This window comes from Salvelinus sp. IW2-2015, linkage group LG22, assembly GCF_002910315.2.
Source record: "Salvelinus sp. IW2-2015 linkage group LG22, ASM291031v2, whole genome shotgun sequence".
Classification (NCBI taxonomy): domain Eukaryota; kingdom Metazoa; phylum Chordata; class Actinopteri; order Salmoniformes; family Salmonidae; genus Salvelinus; species Salvelinus sp. IW2-2015.
Genome location: NC_036862.1, coordinates 21,791,248 through 21,807,084, shown reverse-complemented (window position 1 = coordinate 21,807,084; position 15,837 = coordinate 21,791,248).

Sequence of the window (15,837 nt, the reverse complement as noted above, 5' to 3'; positions counted from 1 at the left end):
ACTTCGTAAATATCTTCTTATGTGGCATTGACATTAGTGACGTGCTTGAATTTAATAAATAAGCTTATGTGACAGGGATGATAGGATTTGGCCCACTATAATAAAGTGTTGATATTTACATTTTATTACATTTAATTTTTTGCATTATGTCTCGAGAATAAAAATGTTTTACTTGGCTCGCAAACCCTTTATACACACACAAAAAAAACATTATTTTTCACACATTATAGCCAGACTAACGTTAGCTACTGTACATCAAAAAAAATTATGSATAACTTCTTCGGGCTAGGGGGCAATATTCGGAAGTTTGGATGAATGAGGTGCCCAAAGTAAACTGCATGTTACTCAGGCCCAGAAGCTAGGATATGCATATAATTGATAGTATTGGATAGAAAACACTCTAATTTCCAATCACTCTAGTTTCTAAAACTGTTAAMATAATGTCTGTGAGCATAACAGAACTGATATAGCAGGCGAAAACCCGAGGAGAATCCATCCAGGAAAATAATTTTTCGCTCACCACTCATTATAACGTCTGTCTATGGGAATATAAAAGGAATACCTCCCAGATTGCAGTTCCTATGGCTTCCAGCAGATGTCAAAAGTCTTTAGAAAGAGTTTCAGGCTTGTTTTTTGAAAAATGAGCTAGAATTTGTAGTTTTTGTAAGTGGCTCCCATTTTGGCAGTAGTGTTGTGGTGCGCGTCGGTGAGGGCGCGCACTTCGTTATTTATCTTCGGTAATGAACATACTATTCTCCGTCTTAAATTTGATAGTTTATTTACATATTAGGGTACCTGAGGATTGTTTAGAAACATTGTCTGACTTGTTTGGACGAAGTTTATTGGTAACTTACGGGATTAATTTGTATGCATTATGAACAAGGGAAACCGGTGGATTAGTGAGTCAAGTGCGCCAAATAAACTGACTTTTTTAGGATATAAAGAAGGACTTTATTGAACAAAAGGACCATTTGTGATGTAGCTGGGACCCTTTGGATTGCAAACAGAGGAAGATCATCAAAGGTCAGTGATTTATTTTATCGCTATTTCTGACTTTCGTGATGCCTCTGCTTGGTTGGAAAATGTTTGTAATGCGTTTGTATGCCGGGCGCTGTCCTCGGATAATTGCATGGTGTGCTTTCGCCGTAAAGCCTTTTTGAAATCTGACAAAGCGTCTGGATTAACAAGAAGTTAAGCTTTTAAACGATGTAAGACACTTGTGTTTTCATGAATGTTTAATATTACAAATTTTGTATTTTGAATTTCGCACTCTGCAATTTCACCGGATGTTTTCGAGGTGTGCCGCTAGCTGCACGCCTTTCCCAAAGAGGATGGATAACTAAGTTAAGCGCAATAAAAACTTCAGCAAACAAGAGCTTGAAGTGTTGGTGGAGGAAATAGCAGCCAGGAAAAGGTTGCTGTTGGGGAGACTTGATAACTGCGGGGTCACTGCAGACACCCAAAAGAGAGGATGGGCGAGAGTGGGCGAGTCTGTCTCTGCCATCGGGGGTATGGCAAAGGACAGTGACGCCGTAAAAAAGAAGTGGTCCGATATCAAGTCGGCTGCTAAGAAGAAGGGAGCTGAGAGACCATTAATGTGGACCAGCTGGAGGAGAAGGTGTTGTCCATGATTGGAGAGATGGTGGTATAGGGACTGCGCAACCGGTAAGTTAGATAGCTACCTTAGCTAGCCAACGCGTCCAGACATTATAGCCAACAACATAGCTAACGACGTTAACATTAGCTAAGTTAGCCAAGTTCTTCTTTGCAAATTGATGAGATAACGCTAGCCATTTAACACTTCTAGAATRTTGTAATATATTGTTGATTACTAGCTAGCTAGATAATGCACATTTAATTTGTTTTCTTGCTGTAGTTAAATATCCGGTAGCCTGTGGTGTCTGTGGTGCAAGAAAACGTTCATGTTTACAAAAGTATCCATTCGTCTCAGGACAAGGGTTTAGCTGTCCTAAAGTTAAGTACATTTCCAAGAAGAAATCCTAAAGCATTATTTTCAAGAATCCCATTTCTTCTTAACTTTTTTCTTAGGAAGAAACKTAGGAAAAACCTTAAGAACATTTTCTATAACTCTATTGAGGAATAGCAACTTTGCTTAACTTTCTTCTTAAGTCTATAGTGCAGGAAAAAAAGGCAGTTAAGAAATGTATTCTTAAGAAGGTTTTGTGAATCCAGCCCCAGATTCACAAAACACTTCTTACGCAAAAACTTAAGAAGCTTCTTAAGAAGAAAAATAAGAAGTTCATAAGATAGTTCGTAAGTGCAATTCCTCAACAATATCTTATTAAGGATTTTCTTACAAACTTCTCAAATATCTTCTTACAAATCTTCTTAAGATGTTTGTTGCTAAGCATCCGTTTTAGCTAGCTATCTAGCTAGCAATGGCAATCATGTTAGCATATTTCTTACTAAGATTACTGTTCTAAAACATGTTCTTGGCTTTAAAATAATCAATACTGAAACTTTCAGATGAAAAATGGTATTGGAAATGTTCTTAAGGTTTTTCCTAAGTTTCTTCCTAAGAAAAAAGTTAAGAAGAAATGGGATTCTTGAAAATTGTGCTTTAGCATTTCTTCTAATGTTAATGCCATATAAGAAGATATTTACGAAGTTCCTAAGAAAACTACAAATTCCTAAGAATATTTTGAGGAATTGCATTTACGAACTATCTTATGAACTTCTTATTTTTTGTCTTTAGCAGATTCAGAAGTTTTTTCGTAAGTAATGTTTTGTGAATCTGGCCTGGTCCTTTATTGGTCCAACTCTCGAACTACATCCCAAATAGCACCCTATTCCCTTTGTAGTCCATAGGGATCTGGTCAAAAGTAGTGCACTTTAGGGAATAGGGTGCATTTGGGATACATCCTGGTAAGATGCATTTATAACTCAATAGAATTTCAAATTTGAATGCAGTGATATTGGTTATCTTCTCTCCCTATGCATGGTATTGCTTTCCTCTAAGAGGGTAAGGCATCACAGTCCATCTCCTGGAACATCTGATTTAAAAGTTGGCGAGTAGAACAGGATTCTTTCCAGTAGATGCCCAGCTATAAATGCACTATTTGTCAGCTAATTAGCAATTTCACAGGCTGCAATGTCTGCAAAGGAGATGAATGTGTTTTTGTTGTGTAACATAGTGTATGTGCTATAATATTCTCTCTGTCAGAAGTTAGGCAATACAATTACTGTTAATATGTGGGATTTTGATTTGTTTGCTACATTCCCCAAGGACTATTTTTTTAAAGCCACAAATGTTTAGCCTCATACCCTTCGTGTTGTGTTTACCTTGGTGACTACTGTAAATAAKTCCTTTATGTGAATGTGTCCTTAGCCATACTACTGGATGTAATAACAGTCATATAAATGTTTGTGGTCACTCTCATTATTATGATGAATAGCCAGTGGTGTAAAGTACTTAAGTATAAATACTTTAAAGTACTACTTAAGTAGTTTTTTKGGGTATCTGTACTTCACTTTACTATTTATATTTTTGACAACTTTTACTTCACTACATTCTTAAAGAAAATAATATACTTTTACTCCATACATTTTTCCTGACACCCAATTACATTTTTAATGCTTAGCAGGACAGAAAATTGTCCGATTCACTCACTTATCAAGATAACATCCCTGGTCATCCCTACACAGATAATATTACATTCTATATTGAGTGAATTGGCAGTAGAGTTGTTTCCATGTTATTCTAAATGGAGTAAATTACAGTTTGTAGAGTTAAATATAAACACTAAATAGAGTAGAAATAACTCTCGAAATTGAACTCTGCTACAAGTGTAATGTTTACTCTATTTAGACTGGGACCAAATGTTATCTTTTGTAGAGTATAATTGTATTCAATTTGAGTAAAATTTACTCAGATAAATTTACTGTGTATTGCCTCTGATCTGGAGGACTTACTAAACACAAATGCTTCGTTTGTAAATGATGTCTGAGTGTTGGAGTGTGCCCCTGGCTATCTGTAAATGATGTCTGAGTGTTGGAGCCCCTGGCTATCCATACATTTAAAAAACAAAACACTTGTGCCTTCTGGTTTGCTTAATTTAAGGAATTTGAAATGATTCATAATTTTACTCTTGATACTTAAGTATATTTAAGCAATTACATTTACTTTTGATACTTAAGTATATTTAAAACGTGATAAAAGTGATATTTTACTGGTTGACTTTCACTTTTACTTGAGTCATTTTCTATTAAGGTATCTTTACTTTTACTCAAGTAGGACAGTTGGGTACTTTTTCCACCACTATCCATAGCCTTAAACTGTATGACGACAGCATCTGCAGTATACCAACCCGTAACGTGCAGTAGTTATTTGCAAGCTGACAAGGCTACTGCAAGGCACACCTCCCCACCAAGATCCTGTAAGTATAAATCTTCTACAGTATATGTAATGCTATGCCCAGCCCATTTAATTTGCAGGGGTACCCAGAGCTAAAAAAAACAAGGCTTGGGTAAGTAAGGTACACCCTCACCCCAACCCTCCTCTTTCTCCTTCTTTACTATTCAATTCCCATAGGATACCTAGTGCTGAGCTGAGTGTGAGTGAATAAACTTAAAGCATTTCTTTCTAGGTATTTATATGTGAAGTGGTGAGAGAGAATAGATAGTTCCTCAGTTCAGAATCCGACACTGCCATCCAGCCATTCCAGAACCCAAGAACCACAGTATGGGACTGAGTGTGCCAGTGGAGTCAGCTAGATAGTAAAAACATATTTACCCTGCTGGTGGCTCGGGCTTCTGTCCCTCCCCATTCCCTCCCTGGCCTCAGCAATCCCTAAAAACTGGGACCCAATCTTGGGAACAAATGTGAAAATGTCTATACCAACTAGGAAACCCCTGGGAAATCCCAGGTCGTCCAATCTCATCCTTTCTTGTCAAAATAAAAGTCATCCCCTTTAGAGCCCTGGCTGAAATGAGGTGGCCTATCTCTAAGCCTCATGCTAGGTTTGCACTCACAGTCAGCATAAGAAGAGAACATCCGTAGACTACCTGTTTATCTTGCTAATGCGGATGCACTTATGGTGTATTTCTCGGAACATAGTCAGGATGTCTGGGCCATTGCCTCTGGCTGATAGGCCTTTTACAGTAGTCCATTTGCTAGACACCACAATCAGTTACAGTCCATTTAGTCACTTTCGCTACAGGCATCTTTTCAGTGCTCATTCACTCATCCATGTGCTGTGGTTGTAGATCTAACAAGAAGAGTTGGAGAGAGTATTACACAATTATGTTTAGGACAATTATCAGTGGTGTAAAGTACTTAAGTAAAAATACTTTAAGGTACTACTTAAGTAGTTTGAAGTTCTGTACTTTACTATTTATATTTTTGACAACTTTTACTTCACTACATTCTTGAAGAAAATATACTTATTACAACAAATTTTCCCCGAAACCCAAAAGTTCTCATTACATTTTGAATGCTTAGCAGGACAGGAAAATTGTCAAATTCACTCACGTATCAAGAGAACATCCCTGGTCTTCCCTATTGCGTCTGATCTGGCRGATTCACTAAACACAAATGCTTTGTTTGTAAATTATGGAGTGTTTGAGTGTTGGAATGTGCCCCTGGGTAGCAATCTGGTTTGCTTAATATATGGAATTTGAAATTATTTATACTTTTACTTTTGATACTTAATTATATTTAAAAACAAACTTTTAGACTTTTACTCAAGTATTATTTTAATGGGTGTATGACATGAGGTTGGACCCAGGTGCAGAGAAGAGACCAGACGAGGAATCAGTGGTTAAGGATAAACATAATACTTTACTGTGATACTTCCGATACCTTTTCTCAGTAACAAGCTTCAGGAAAGGACTACAGAAAACACACCTCTTTTAACAGGGAAATCATAATGAGTATATAGGACACACCTAAGTGTCGTCAATGTCTCTAGGACGGTCTCTGCCGCCCTCTGGTGACAGGTGGAACCATGACAGTAGGAGCGGCTCCAGCCAAAGGGGCCAGGGTGACCACCACGTAGTTGGTTGAGTCTCGGATCCAGGATGTCCCGGGCTGGCATCCACACACACTCCTCGGGGCCGTAGCCCTCCAGGTACTGCAGGGGGCCTTGGACCCGACGAGCCGAAACAGACCCGACGAACAGACACTGGACAGTGCAGGCTGGGCGACCATCGACAAGTCGAGGGGGCGGAGGGGCAGGTGTGGGGGGAGAGAAGGGACTGGTCCTTGCCAACGTGAGACAGTAGACATGGAAGGATGGACAAACCCTCATAAACCTGGGAAGCTGGAGACGATAGGTGACCAGGTTGATGCGACTCAGGATCTTGAACGGTCCTATGTAGCGGGCAGCGAGCTTCCATGAGTCCACCTTTAAGGGAAGATCACGGGTGGACAGCCACACTTGTTGACCCAGTCGGAGGAGCTGAAGAGGCCTTAGATGCCGGTTTGCCTGGTGTTGGTGTCGGGCAGATGAGCGGAGCAAGGAGGATTGCACTCTGATCCAGGTGCGGTGACAACGTCGAATGAGCGCCTCGGTTGATGGCACCCCCACTTCGGCCTTTTGTTCAGGAAATGGGGAGGGGGGGGCGACTTGCTTCAGTTGCTGGCCTGGGTGGAGACGAAACAGCGTAGGAACTTCTCCAGCTCATGGTTGGCCTGCTCCGTTTGCCCATTCGACTGTGGGTGGAACACCGAGGAGAGACTCACCGACGCCCCCAACAGGGAGCAGAAGGGATTCCAATACCGTGTGACGAACTGGGGCCCACGATCCGAGACAATGTTCTGGCAAAGTCTGTGTAGTCGAAAGACATGGGTAATCATGAGATCAGCGGTCTCCTTCGACTGAGGGCAACTTGGGTAAGGCAATTAAATGGGCTGCCTTGGAGAACCGATCAACGACCGCCAGGATAGTGGTAAGCCCTTGGGATGGAGGTAACCCTGTGATAAAGTCTACGGACAGGTGGGACCAGGACTGGCTAGGGATGGGCAGAGGTTGGAGCAACCCAGCCGGTCGCTGTCATGAGGGCTTGCTTTGGGCACAGGTAGAACAAGCCGCAACAAAGGATTTCACATCCTCAATCATGTTGGGCCACCAGAATTTCAGCCTCAGGAACTCCAATGTCAAATTAACCCCCGGATGCCCAGTTAATTTAGAGGAGTGTCCTGATTGTAGCACTCGAGAACGGGCTGATWGCGGAACATAAASTCTGTTAGTGGGACCCCTGCCGGGGTCAGGTTCTCGGGTCTGGGCTTGTCATACCATGGTCTCTATACTCCATAACACGAGGGCCACAGTGCAGGAGCTGGGGATGATGGGCTAGGAGTCCCTCTCCTCGTTAGAGAAATCGTGTTGGCGGGACAGGGCATCTGCTTTCTGATTATTGTATCCCGGGTGATTGGCTAGAGTGAAGTAGAACCTGTTGATAAAAAAAACAGAGCACACCTAGCCTGGCAAGCGTTCAACCTCCTGGCTTCTTGAATGGAGACCAAGTTCTTATGGTCCTTCCAGATAATGAAAGGATGAGGTGCCTCCTCTAACTAGTGTCTCCACCCCTCAAGGGCTCACTTGACTGCCAAGAGCTCCCGATTGCCTACATCGTAGTTGCGATCCGCTGGCGAAAATCGCTTGGAAAGAAAGGCACTTGTGCATTCTCTTGTCCCCCTCGTTCCACTGTGAAAGGACCGCCCCTGCGCCAGTGTCCGAGGCGTTTCCACCTCTACCACGAGGGATGAGTAGGATCAGGATGAATGAGGATGGGTCCGGAGCTGAAACGTCCCTTGAGCTCCATGAATGCCCTGCCTCAGGAGTCCAGCCAAAACGAGTCTGGGAGTTGCGGGTTAGGGCCTTGAGAGGCACTGCCACCTCACAAAAGATCCGTATAAAACGGCTGTAAAAATTGGTAAACCCGAGGAACCGCTGGACTTGTTTTAGTGCAACGGGACGGGTCCAGTCAGTGACTGCCCTAACCTTAACAGGGTCCATTTGGATGCCGGCAGTAGAGATAACATGGCCCAGGAAAGAGACTTGGGRTACATGGAACTCAMTTTTCAATCTTGACGTAGAGTTGACTCTGCAGGAGGCATCTCAGGACTTGGCGGTCGTGCAGGATGTGTTCCAGAAGGGTCTTGGAGAAGATCAGGATGTCGTTGAGGTAAATAAAGTTGAACCGATTCAACATATCACTAAGAAGTGTCATTGACCAATGCTTGGAAGACTGCCAGTGAGTTCGATAATCCGAATGGCATGACTAAATACACTAGGGGTGTTAAAGGCAGTTTTCCATTCATCTCCCTCCCTGATTCTCACCAGATTGTAAGCGTTGCGGAGGTCCAGTTTGGTGAAGAATTGGGCCCCCTGGGCCAGCTCCAAGGCGGTGGACATCAGGGGTAGAGGATAACGGTTCTTAATCGTGATCCTATTCAGCCCTCTGTAGTTGATGTAGGGACGCAGACCTCCATACTTCTTTCACACGAAGAAGAAACCTGCTCCAGCTGGGGATGTTAAGGAGCGAATGAAACCTGCCTCCAGCGACTCCCGGATGTACTTGTCCATGACTGCAGCTTCAGGGATCGAGAGGGAGTAAAGACAGCCCCGGTGAGGGGTGGAGCTGGGCAGGAGTTATATGATGCAGTCGTATGGACGATAAGGAGGTAGAGTGGTGGCTTGAGGGTGGTGGCTCCCGGAGGTCGAAGTTTTCGGGAGGGAGAGTGGAGAAGTCTTGGTCTTCCATGGATGCAGGGGGATGCGGCGAGGCTCTAGGTGGGGGTCTTAGACATTTAGTCTGGCAGTTCTTACCCCAGTCTAGAAGGTGTCCCGTGGACCAGGAGAGTAGTGGGTTATGTAGCGCTAGCCAGGGGTACCCTAGGATTAGGGGGTTCTCGGGAGCCGTGATCAAAAGAAAACTAAGAGTCTGAGTGATTCACCCCAACCTGTAGTGGAATAGGCTTGGTCTGATATTCCACCTGGCCGGAGCAAATGGAGCATCCATCGAGGTCTTGAATCTGCAGAGGGATGGGACATTTCACTCAGGTGATTTGTAATTCTCTGGCGAAGTCTTGATCAATGAAGTTCTCTGCAACCCCGGAGTCCATGAAGGATTGAATCTGGTGCTGACGGTTGTCGCAGTAGAGGGTTGCATGTAGTGACAGACGGTGACTGGGTATCCGGGAGGTAACTGCCCCCGTGTCCTGGCGAGCCCTGGCATTTCCCGTCAGCTCTGGGCATGTAGCACGGATATGGCCGAGACCTCCGCAGTAGAGGCGGTAGCCTTCGTGCATGCACCTGTCACGCTCATCTGGGCTCAGACGTGTGCGTCTCAGCTGCATGGGCTCCTCAATGCTGGGTTCGGGGGKYTTGGGGTGCTCAGGAAACTGGGATGGTGTCAGAAAAGCGCTGTCTCACGCATTCTCGAAGGCGGTTTTTGATCCTGATTGCCAGCATTATCAGAGAGTCGAGGTCCACTCCCAGTTCCCGAGAGGCCAGTTCATCCTTGATGGAGTTGGACAACCCCTGGTGGGAAGCGGTGACCATTGCCTTCGTATTCCACTCACTCTTGGCGGCGAGGGTACGGAACTCAATGGCAAAGTCAGCCACTGGTCTGGCCCCTTGGCGGATGTTGAACAGTCGGCTGGCTGCTTCTCATCCGCCTAATGGGTGGTTGAAGACTCAGTGAAGGCTAATATGGAGCTGCAGGATGGTAGCTGCTGTTCCCACACCGCCATTTCCCACATCAGGGCCTTCCCCGAGAATAGAGAGATTATATAGGTGATCATGGCCCGATTGGTGTGGAACGAGGAGGGCTGTAGCTCGAACACCAGCGAGAACTGGGTGAGGAAACCCTTGCATCCTCCCGGGTGGCCGTCACACCGCTCGGGGCCTGGGATCTTGGGATTCCGGTGCAGGTTCCCTGGAGGAACTACGGCGACACCTGTAGCACTGGGTGATGAGACTTGGGCATTGGTTCCTCTTTGGTTGGGATTGGACTGTGGTTGGAGGGAGTCGGAAAGTGCCCGGAGGGTTTCTGATATCTGGAAGAGTTGTTTTTGCTGCCACCCCAGTAGTGCTCCTTGGTGGGATACAACATTCTTGATCTGGGTGATCTCTGCTGGGTCCATGTTGTGAGCTGAAGCTTGTTGTGACAAGAGAGAGAGAGAGAGAGAAGAGACCAGAAGAGGAATCAGCGGTTGAGGATAAACATAATACTTTACTGAGACATGGTAATGGATGGATCACAGTAACACTGGGAAAGCAACAAACACTAAGTCTCGAAAACTCACAGAGGAAACAAACGCACACAGCACATAATTCAAGCTTCAGCAAAGGACAACAGAAAACACACCTCTTTTAACAGGGAAATCATAATGAGTAAATAGKACACACCTGAGTGTCGTCAATGTCTCTAGGACGGTCTCTGCCGCCCTCTGGTGACAGGTGGAGCCATGTGACTCACTTTTACTTGAGAAATGTTCTATTAAGGTATCTTAATAGATATCTATGATATCATAGTCGTGTCCAATATCTTGTTCTATGTTTGAGTGAAACAGAGGTCAAATCTGAAATGTCTCCCTACCCTATTCCCTAGCAATAAAGGGAATAGGCTGACATTTTGGACCCAGCCAGAACCTTGGATAGGCTTTCAGGCTGTCTGCAGTGAGAGAGACGTCATGCTACATGGCTGCTTACTGAAGTGGGARAGGATAGGGTGTGTGTGTGAGAGTGTTAATATTATTTGCATGTGTGCACTCATGTATGCCCGAAAAGGAAGTACGGTTAATTGGGTCGTTGATTCAGTATGTTGGCCAATTAATATGATTTAATGTCAGCAGTGTGTCTGGAACTCTGACAACCAGAAACTTTTCATCTGGCGCCCATCGCCAACACACCTATAATCCTCTGGGAGTGTGGTTTGACGCCATGCTCTGAATATTATCACCTGCCTAAGTAGTTCTTACACCACTCTGGGTGTCATTTTCCACACGCAAAACAGCAGTGACCTGTGTAAAAACGTATAGTGTTGTTCCCAGCAGTGAACAGGGAACAAAGGTCTATGAATATGAAGTCGATTATCATGTGATGGTTATGTAGATGTTCCACAATCATCATATATCAAGTGAGTTCTTTTCAGCTGTGGTGTCAACAGGGTGTGTGTGATATGTTATGGTGGGCCAATTGGGACAGATTCTCTGGCAATCAATAGATGACAGGTTTTGTGGCTCAATGTAAGGATGATCTCTGTCTGGACTTCACTTTAGCTCTCAACAAATCAATAAAGCCTCATTTACCAAACATTGATTTGCTGCAGCATGAATGACGATGAGTCATGTAATCATTATATGATTTCAAACCTTGTCTATTCTCTATCTATGATATCTTCCCCATCTCTCTCTCTAACCCCCCCCCTCTCGTTCTCTCTCTGTCTCACACACACAGCCTCTTAGTACTGTTTTACTTATTCTCTCCGAGGCTAGAGGGCTGAATTAATTAGCTMTTTTTGGAAAGTTGAGCTTGCCAGCCAGCCATCTCTCCAAGACATTAGAGAGAACATCAGGCCATTTAGAAGCGTTTGCGTGGCATCGGGTGATGGATTGAACAGGATATATAGCCTCTGTATAAGAGGGAATTCAGAGTGAATATGATTGGAACAGAACAGGTCTGCCTCTGTGATGACAGTCTCTTCTTCCTTTCATTTTCCATTTTACTTGTGCTAACTCTGGAGTTCATCACCAAAACAYGTCATTTAATTAAGGTCATTCTGTTTTCCTTTTTCAATTTATTTTCCCTGACCATCACCTTTTCCTTGCGTGTTCACTGGCAGATAGAAACCTAATGAAAAAATGCTCTATTATGTTTGTCATTAAACTGGGATTCGTCTTGTGTGAATCAATGCTTTCCCCCTGTATGCTATGTGTACACAAATGAATTAGAAAAATTATTAGTGACACTATTCCCTTTCCCGTTAGTTTGGCAAATGTTATCCATCTTATTTCAGCGTCCAGTTTATCCTAATTTCACGCCAGGTTAGGCTGCTGCTAGACTCCAAGAATACAGCTGGCGCTTTGACCACAAAAACAAGACCCAAAGAGTGTCTGTTTCCTGGACAACACAGTGTTTTTAAATCATTCATTAATGGTAGTGTGTGGATCAAGTGACATGCAGTCTTTGTACTATTTATTAGGACTTTAGTGTCGGGACCAACAGACCTGAGATCAAATACTATTTGTATTTGCTTTAGCCTGCCTGGAGTGGCAAAGGGGTGGAGTTTTCACTTTTGTGACCACTCTATTGGTTCCTTTGCTCCAGGCAAGCTCAATCAAGCCAAGCTAAAGTATTTGAAATKATTTCAAATAATATTTKAACCCTGGAAGCCAGTATATTTGAATAAAACTGAGTAATAAAATGTGGCCTGGACCTTGTCATTATTCATAACATTTGTCAAATATCCTGACTGTTCTCACTACTTATAAACAAGAGAGGATACATGGGACATTTTTGGGCTCGCTATCGTGACCTCAACCGAGGACTCGCTAGTCCAAATAAGGCTGTATTTCTTTCTTTTTCTGTCCTTTCACATTCTCTGTGTGTCCCTTTCTCCTACATCTGTTTCCTTCTATCTCTTCATCTCTCCCTTTTTTTCACTGTCTCTCTTTCTCTTCATCTCTCTCTTTTTTTCACTGTCTCTCTTTCTYTCCCTTTCTCCAGCCCTCGCCTTCCTTCCCTCCACACTGCCAGTTCTTGCCCTTGGGTGAGTCATATGAACATTGAGAGCAGCTCAATTCCAATTCCATTACCCGGTGTGTGTCTGCTAGCGTTCAGGGTGCTCTGTGCTCGATGTCACAATGTCCTCTGCTGATAATCTTGAATGTTCTTATGAAATTACTTACCTGTTAAATTAGTGTTCTAATTCCTAATTCTATGGTTCCAATCACATATTGACTCCTCTCCACATCATCATATTCACAGAGATCCTGGAAAATAGACTAACAGGAACAAAACAACCAGAGATGCTTTCTGGTCTCATCATCACCATTATTCCTGATGATGCCATTGCCTGGCTGGTTGGCTGGCTCACATCAGTCTCATTATCCCCAATGTTCTTTCCTACAATGTTGCAATTAAAAAACAAACCATAACATCATCAATTTGGTGCATTCTGAAAAATCTGAATTTCTGGTCCTTGCCTCTGATTTCTCAGTATACGTTCAGTAGCTGGGTCTCAGTCTCAGTTGTTTACGTAGCTAGGAACATTGTGAAACAGATAACCTGATATTGATGAGCCTCATATTCCCATGCCAACCTAACATATATACCAGTGAAATGGAGTCTGACACAGCAGGGGTTGGTGGTGGGTGGCAGACTGGCATTTAAAGGTAAACAAAGGCAGATGGATCGGCAGAGGTGTTGTGCTGATGGTGTACCATGGTGGGCAGCAGCGTTGTTCACATGTGGAGGTGTGTGACTGTGAAATTATTAAGGATAACTATTGGCTTATTGTGTGTGTGTGCGCGTGTACTCGTGTGTGCCTGTTTGTGTGTGTGCTGGTCTTTCTGTGTGCATGTCTCTGTATGAATTTGATGAACCATAAAGTATAAAATAGTATGTAAATGGTGTTGGAATCACGTTGTCAGGGTTGCTGTGTTCCCACTGCTTCAGGAGTGACAGCAGAACAAACAAACACACACAAACACACACACACACACCTGGGGGGCTCTTCTACAGACCTTTATTTATAGACCTCCTTCTCGGTAGTCAGTCTTTCCGATGACGGGAGAGCAGAGTGGTGGCAGAAAGCCAGAGAGATGGATAGATTTGGTATCCGACTGGAAGCCCTGTGCCCATTGGAGAAGTTCAGTCACCTCTGTGCAGGAACACTGTTGTTGTTGTTGTCCTGTCTGGTCTCGGGACTTATAGGAACTGTCTGTGTGGACTTAAATTGAGATCGGCTGAAACTACACCGGATGATGTGTGTTGTGTTTGTGTGCGTGTGTCTACGTCTTTCCATGGAGTCCACCCTTTATTGTTAAGTTAAACAAACCCCCGAATGAGAGCAGCTGTCTGAATGCATATAGTTCTGTATATTTATGTACCAGGTTTAACTGGGAGTCATATGGTGCACCCTCATACTGTAGCAGTATTTCCTAGAGGGCAGAATCTGTGTGTGTGTGTGTGTGTGCATGCGTGTTTGTTTGTGATGTCCCAGGAAGTGGTGATCACTGAGGCAAGTAGTGAAGAAGCAGCACGAACCACCAGTGCGTCACACACACCGTGTGTAACCACCGTCAGACAGTTCCCATTCAGACCTGGGATGTTCTGTAAAACCATGTGTGAAAATGCTTTAGACAGGAGACATGATTCCTTTCCCATTTTCATGAACCTTTATGTATCCAGGTTATACTCACTGAGATCAAATATTTTTCACAACCTGGGTTGACTCCTGCTCAGCATCGTTCTGTTTCTCCAGACATCACATTTTGAAGTTAAGGTCTTGGATAGGGTTCAAACTTGAAGGGCTCTATTCAATCAGGTCTGCTTTAGCTGACATCTGCATAGCGGGTGTTTTGGCGGTGTTGGAGGTGGAACTGCGTTGGAGCCGCTATGCGGGGTCTGCTATCCACGGTTAACGCTTGATCTGATTGAGTATAGGCTTACGTTTAGGCATTCATTCCGAATGGTTAAGTTAAGGGTTAAGGTTTGTGATAGGGTTAAAATGAAAAATAGTCTACCACTGGGATTTCTCTAGTGAAGCATAGCATAGTGGCGGATAGAATGAGAGTGCTTAAACAGAAAAGTTCATTGAGGAGAGAGAAGCTATGTCTTTCCTCTTTAGCCTCAAGGTTCTGAGACTCATTCTCTCCATCCAGTTCAAACCAGGGTAAACAGGTTCAACGAAATAAAGTTCCTGAGGAAACCTCATTATTTACTGAAAAAAAAGTTTCTGGGGAAATTTCAATGTTCAATTATTTTTGCTGTATAAAATGGTGGCCTTGGTCTTTTGTTGTTCTTTATAATGGGATGTATGTTATCCTTGGCGTTGTGTGTCTGTAGAATGGGCTTGTGCGGGTCTATTCTTTCCAGAGGAGAGACTGTTAAGAGCACCAAGGATGCCTTTTTTCTCTGTCATTCACTGTTGTGATTCACTTTATTTTGAGAACTCACTAAAGCTCTTGGGGATAGATTTGTCTATTCCTGGCTGGCGAAAGCAAGACAGGAACAATGACAGCTCTAGATGCAAGGTTCACATATTGTAGTTTGCACTCAGAAATAAGCTAGAGAGTGTCTATCATGTTGTAACAGGTTTTGTGCATACCCTCTATATACTGTACATAGCATGACTGCCTGACGCTTCTTACAACACGTCAGTATCAGCACGTAAGGATCATAGGTTCTGTCACTGACCCAGCCTCCATGGAAGAACCAGAGAACCTAGATGATCTCCAAGAGGTCAGAACACAACATATTTTGTAGCGGAACAAATGAGAAGTAAGTAATTCCAATGATATGGGTAATACTCATATCCAGTGGCGATTTTAGCATGTAAATCTTGGTGGGGCCAAAAAAATTAAGAGTGGGATGCATGCCAGCAAAGCCACTACACAACACTAAACAATACATTAATTGCACTATAATGGTGACAAACGGTGCCCACAAACTGTTAGAGCCTACATAAAGCTGTCCCAACAGCAGTCCCAACATCTTACCACTGCTACACCTGGCTATCAGCGCAGCCTTGTCTGGCAGCGAAACAGTTCATTCTACCTCATTTACTGCCTTTTAAAAAAACATAGCTGACATGGCTGACTTACTTAAACAAATGTGGTTTCTAATGACAATTGAGATGTACAAA